This window comes from Chamaea fasciata, unplaced genomic scaffold (assembly GCF_029207755.1).
Source record: "Chamaea fasciata isolate MVZ Bird 193981 ecotype frontalis unplaced genomic scaffold, bChaFas1.0.hap1 SCAF_5, whole genome shotgun sequence".
NCBI lineage: Eukaryota > Metazoa > Chordata > Aves > Passeriformes > Sylviidae > Chamaea > Chamaea fasciata.
This window is the reverse complement of record NW_027094090.1, coordinates 63,862,616-63,869,004: the sequence shown is the minus strand read 5'-3', so window position 1 is coordinate 63,869,004 and position 6,389 is coordinate 63,862,616.

Genomic DNA, 6,389 nt, shown 5'->3' with positions numbered 1-6,389 from the left:
TGTTTTTCTTGTGAAACCTTGTAATAAAGGATAGAGCGAACTAAGAAGAAATGCAGTCCTCTCTCAGGTTTAGCAATATTCCAGCTGGTAAGAGAGCTAGCATTAGCAGGGACTGTTTGGAAGGCATTTGTGCTGCTCTGTTCTCCTGTGAAGAACAGAAGTGCTGTTTCTCCTCACAGCTCCAGAGGCTGTACAAATCCCCTTGAGTTGTTGTTGGCTGCTGTGTGATTTATGTGTTAGAGCTATGTTGTAGGCAATGTGGGGAAAAAGTCCCCATGCAGGAGAGGACCATGTTAGAGACATAAGAACTGATGACTGAATAAGTAGCTCGAGGTCAAATTCAGAACAAGTGTAATGCCCAAGTGCTCTTGCCTCCTCTGGCAGGAGTGAAGCTGTAGAGGGTTGGCCCTCTTCATCCATGAACACTTTCCTCTGAAGCACTCTTCATCCTTAGCTCCCCAGCCTGCTGCTGTACTCACAGCAGGCCTTGAGCAGCACAGCAAAACAGGGCCAGACTTCTGCTTACCATCTTTCCCTGAGACAGCAGGGTAGAGTTTGCAAGAGCATTGTGCACGTAGAAAAATAAGAAAAGACCTTGTGACTTGTTATGCAGTCAGAGTTTGCATCTGTGTACGCTCACCACCACACAGAAGAGGGTCCTGTGAGACTGAAGGTCCTTGACTCACTAGGACAGGAAGAGCTATTACCTTCCACATTCCCATTAACTGAGTCTGGTCTGAAGTCCTCTGAAGAGGATAAAGGCCCTTTAGAAGGCTTGATGTGAAAGGTAGGACCTGCCTGAACACCCTGGCTAGGCTCCCTTCCTCTAGGGCCATTCAGCCTCACAAAGAAAGACACAAATTGCCCTCCCTTCCTCCAGTCTCTTGTATTTGCTCTAACCTGTGGTCATGCTGTAAGTTCAGTGCTGTTACCGAACAGGGCAAGAACTCTGATGAACCTACAGTGAAGAGTGGGAGATATCCCCACCTTAAACATGCAAGTGGTGGCAGAAATCTAGAATGAATTTACACAGGGAGCTGTAGGCAGGGTCACAACCTGTGATCTTTAGGAAGAGTTGGTAGCAAGCGTTTAGGACTCACTTTCTATAGCCAGCTTCAATATTTACAAAGAAGCAGTTAGAAACTTATTTGGAAGTGAAAAAAGAAGAAGGGGGTGAGCTACATGAATGCAAAGTAATTTCAAACCGTTACACACCCATGTGTGTCCAGATCTTCATTATACAAAATGTCCACACCTAAAAGCTATCAGAGGCCTGCATTTCAGTCACAAATTGTCAAAATCCTACCCTTTGTAAACTAAATTTCTTTCTTGAGATTCTGGGCTACATAAGAGGATAATCAGTGCTCCACAATCTGGCCCAGAGCCCCCAGTTTCTTCACTGGAGCTGGTCCTGTGTATAACCTCCAGTTTTTTCTTCCATCACTCTTTTCTATAAAAAATAGTTTTGCAGTATTGCAGCTGACATCAAGAAGACATGTCAACCTAAAATACTCCCTTGAAAAATGTGATCCTGCCTGCTGCAAACGTAGGAGACATATACAGGCAGCTTGATCAGGGCTGCTCTTACACATGTGTGTGAGCAGGTCAAACCACAAAGACCTGCAAACATCAAAATGGATGCCTCTGTGCACCGCAGAAGTACTTTCAGCCACTCCAGCAGAGTATAAAACCTGGCCCTGTGTCTCACCTCCATAGGCCCTGTGTGCTCACCCTCCATACTTCCTTCATCTTTTAGCTCCGTGATGTTTCTCAAAGCTTTTTCTGCCTGTCTATGGGAATGCCTGAATGCCCTGTTAGGAGACCTTGCTACTATTTCTGTTCAATGATCACCTCCACTACTTGCATTCCTCTGGATCTGGTAGTCTTGCTTGTAACACTTGGTGCACTTTAAATGCTTCATTTATTTCAGCCAGACGAGTCTGAATGGGGAATGCACTGATAAAAAACTGCATGAGTCTATGCCATGTGAAAACAAAGCACCTGTGAGATGTTTTCTCATGAGGGTACACAGCAGACAAGATTATGTAAATAAACTAACCCTAGAGCAATCTCCTGTTCTTTTCAAAGTGCAGGGTAAGTATGTCTCCTTGTTGTGGTCCCTAGAATTCCACTAATTCTCATGGTGGACAAAATACTTAAGTTCTAGGCTTACCCTGGAGCAATACAACATAGTTCCTCTCTTGAGAAAACCTAGAACCAAATGAGAACTCAGTCTGCTTGAGCATTCCAGACAGATGTGTAGTCAATGCAGATGGATACCAACCCTACCCCAGCCAGCAATGTGTCAGACAACACCCTTAAGGTGTCACAAGTTCTGTGATCGTGGCATGGAAAGACTGTGAATGGACTACAAAACAGAACTTTCATTATTCCAAAGAGGGAGGGAGGGAGGGAGGGAGGGAGGGGAGGGAGGGAGGAAGGAAGGAAGGAAGGAAGGAAGGAAGGAAGGAAGGAAGGAAGGAAGGAAGGAAGGAAGGAAGGAAGGAAGGAAGGAAGGAAGGAAGGAGGAAGGAAGGAAGGAAGGAAGGAAGGAAGGAAGGAAGGAAGGAAGGAAGGAAGGAAGGAAGGAAGGAAGGAAGGAAGGAAGGAAGGAAGGAAGGAAGGAAGGAAGGAAGGAAGGAAGGAAGAAGGAAGGAAGGAAGGAAGGAAGGGCAAGAACAAATGAAATTTAATTATGCCCTTGGGATATAGGAACATCAAAAGTATCTTAGGGGAAATGAGGTTAAATGCTGTACAGTGTGTTCAGAGTTGCCCATAGCCAGTGGCTCAGAGCGTGTGGGTTCTCCCACAGGTGTTGTCAGCAAGGCCAGTGTGTGCAATGGGGGCATCCAGGCTGGTCCACTGTTCTCACCTCATCAAGCATGGGCAAATTAGGCAGACTGCTGCAGATCAATACTCTGGGCATTACTCCCAGATGCTCCCTGACTGCACATAAAAACTTAAATTTGAGCTGGAAATATCTGTTGTTTTGGTGGTCATGGTGGAAAATATCAAGCCAACAATATGTGTCCACTTTTCTGCTGCTTGGTACAGCTTAAATAATTGTGTAAATAAAAAGACATATAAATATTTCCTACTGCTTTCGAGGGGATAAAGGCAGGGAAAAAGTGCCACGTATTTCTCTGTGCTGTACATATCAACCGTATTCCCACAAGTCTCCACAGAGCGACAAAGTACAGGTCTGTTCAAATTCAATAACCCCTTCAGGAGGCTTAGGCTGCCATTCAGTTTGGGCTTAGGGACTGGAGTCTGTTTAAAAGGTAGAAAAATGGTGATTATAAAAGGCCATAGGCAAGAAGAAACCCTCTTACAAAGATTACAGAAGGGTCACTTGGAGTCTGATAAACTTGAATGAAGAGCCAGAGGGATTTTTTTTTTTTTTGTTAGACTTGAAAGTACAGCAAGATTGAAGCTTTATGCCTTTGAAATAAAATGGTAGAAGGTAAGCACAAGATTTTACTTTTGTCGTTGAGGAAATATAAGTCTTGTAAAAGAGATTAGCTATAGATTTTCTTAGTACTCTAAACAGCTCTTTTCACTTCCCTGGTGCAGCCTTCCTAGAAGACATCATCTCTTACGAGTAAAGATATGTATTAGATCTGTATTTATGAAATACAATATATCTAACATCTGATAATGTATAGAGGGTGCTAGCAGGGAGGGGAGTCAAGTCATGCAGCTGACACTCAAGTTTGAATTTACGCATATAATCTCTAGTCCCTGTTACTTTTCTTCTACAACAGGCAGGTGAAAAGTGTTTTTCAACTGTCTAAGCACATTGTGGGAAAGAATTCACAGTCAGATATTGATCTGTATTTATTGCTATTAAAGTGGCACACTGTATCAGCAAGATGGGGGTTGTCACTGGCTGAGAGTAAAATGTCTCTGGGAATGGAAACCCATATCAGCATCACTGGGGATCTGCAGAAGTACGGAGAACCAGATAAGGCCAAGCCACAAAAACCCAGTATGATTTAGTGTCTGTGAACAATTTCTTGACTGAGGGAAGTGCAAGTATGGAGCAACCATCACAAAGAACTTGAAGCCCAAAGGTTTGTGCCATGCTCTTCTGCTTACCCAGATCCATAAGGGAAAAGATGAGGAGGGGAGGAGGAGGAGGAGGTGAACCTCTTTCAGTGCTCCAGGGAGGAAGATGGCAGCGGACCTCCTGTTTTGGCCCACAGTGGAAAGGCTGAGAGCAGTCACGCTCTGAAGACAGAGAAGGCTCCATGACACGAGGTCAGGAATGGACCACCTGCCCCTGATTGCAGTAGGGCTCGTGTCCATAACAGCCCATGAGTAAGACAAGTGCAAGACTAAGTAAGCACCTTTTGCAAGTTGAGTTGCTTATGATGGGTGTAAATGTAGGTAGCTTGTCTTCAGTGAGGCTGGATTGGAAACTTCATTCTTTTTCTAAGCTTTTGTTTGATAGAACAAATTTAGGCTGGAGAGGAGGCCCCCATCAGAAAACAGGCCCTGAATGAAACAACTCCACAGCCTCTCTAAGAGGGACTGCAGAACATCATTGCTCACTTCAGTAATGATCTGAGCTCTTAAGTCAGTACAGGCTTTTCAAGCAACTGTGGCAGTCTGAGAAACTGCAGCAGTGAAGGGGGGAGGGGAAGCAGCAACGGGGAGGAGTGGGAATTTTGGAAAAGAGAAGTAGCAAAGCAAGAACTAAAAGCAGGAGACAGATGGTACGAAGCTGTGTCAAAGGGGAAGTGGGAAGCTGTGCAAAAGGGGAATATAGGAAGTGGAGACAGTTTGTAGCCCAGTCAGGCTGAAGCAAATTAATGTTTACCCTGGTGGGCACCCAATGCACAGAGAGAAGTTCTCATGGCAACTCAGGACTGCCTGAGAGAGAGGTCACATCAAAAAAATATAGGGATATGAGAAGACATGGTGTTGGACATGACCATGTCCTGTGTGTGCAAAGAAATGAGCCTTGTGCTGCCTCCATGAAAGAATCCTCCATGCTATTCTGTCTGTGCTGAAGGACAAGCCTCCTGCTCATCTCCTGCCCTCCTGTACAGGGCTGTGATGTGCAAGCACTATTTCTGAAAGAGTCCCCTTACTTTTTTCCTTTATTCTTGACGGGGCAGAACACCACAGAAAGAGAGGAAGAGAGAGGTAGTCCTCACTGCTTTGGATCCTTGTGGAAGAAAAGCAGTATCAAGCATTTCATCCCTGCTCTGCAGTCTCATATGGGTGCCATGCAAACCCAACACATCTGGGTTGCTCTGAGATGACCCAGCTCAGGACCCTGAAAGCCTCCCAGAGCAAAAGTGTCTCACTGAACAATTAATTCCCATTAGCATCTCTCTCAAACTCAGCAAAGGGAACAAGAAACCCCAGATGTGTGCCCTGCTGCACATGCAGAAGGATATTCATGTCAAGAGCACCTCTTGGTGGTGTGAGAGGACATCATAGTAGCAGCGATCTATCTGTATATGCTCAGTCTGGGGTTATGGGCCTATTTCCTGCAAGTTCGTTACTTTTCCTGCAGCATGTACAAATGAAAGGTTTTAATGCAGCAGGTGCCAGTTGTTCTTAGAGTGATTACTGTATGTGTTATTTGAGTGTAATATCCCATTATTAAATAATCCCATTTAATCCCATTTAAATGTGATGGAAAGAAACATCCTGAAAGCATTTTTGTAGATCCCTGTTGTCCCTCTACAGAGGCACTGGTGGAGGAAGGATGTTTATAGATTCACAGCACAGACTTCTGACTGGACAAGAACTGACTGTCCATTGCAGTTGCAGGGAATTATCTTCCAAAAGTAATTTGTCCAGAAATGGGCTCTTGCCAGGACTTCATAGCTCATTGCTAGACATGCAGATTTACAGTGTCTTTGACATGGGCCCCACCTGTTTGTGGGTTCTCCACAACAATCTCTCTTCCCTGACCAATTAAACTGGTCTTCTTCTCCAGTCCCTTCCACACTGCCAGTCCCACAAGCCTATATGCCGGACTACCAGGACAAAAGCAAACTGGTGTTCAGGTGTTCAGCAGGTCAGTGGTCCTTGTTCATCCCTGCCACCAAGTCCTAGAATGGTTTTTGTCTTTCCACCAGTAGCATTCTCTAGAGCCTGATACCCCTGCCTTCTAACTGAGTTCATATATTCTGTGCCTGCCTGTCCTTTCCAGCTCCCCTCTGTAAAAGCCTTTGTCCCTCTCTCTTATGTCCTTCTCTGACCTGTATTCCTGTGTCCCATTCCTGCTCTTGCTTGCAGAGGTATCAGTGAGTTTCCTTCCTCCCCTTTCCCTACCACCCACAGAGGGAACACCTCGTACAGCTGGTCACTTTGTGCTTCTGAAATAGCGGCAAGACTTGGAAACATTCCATGGTTGAAGGTTTCTGGGC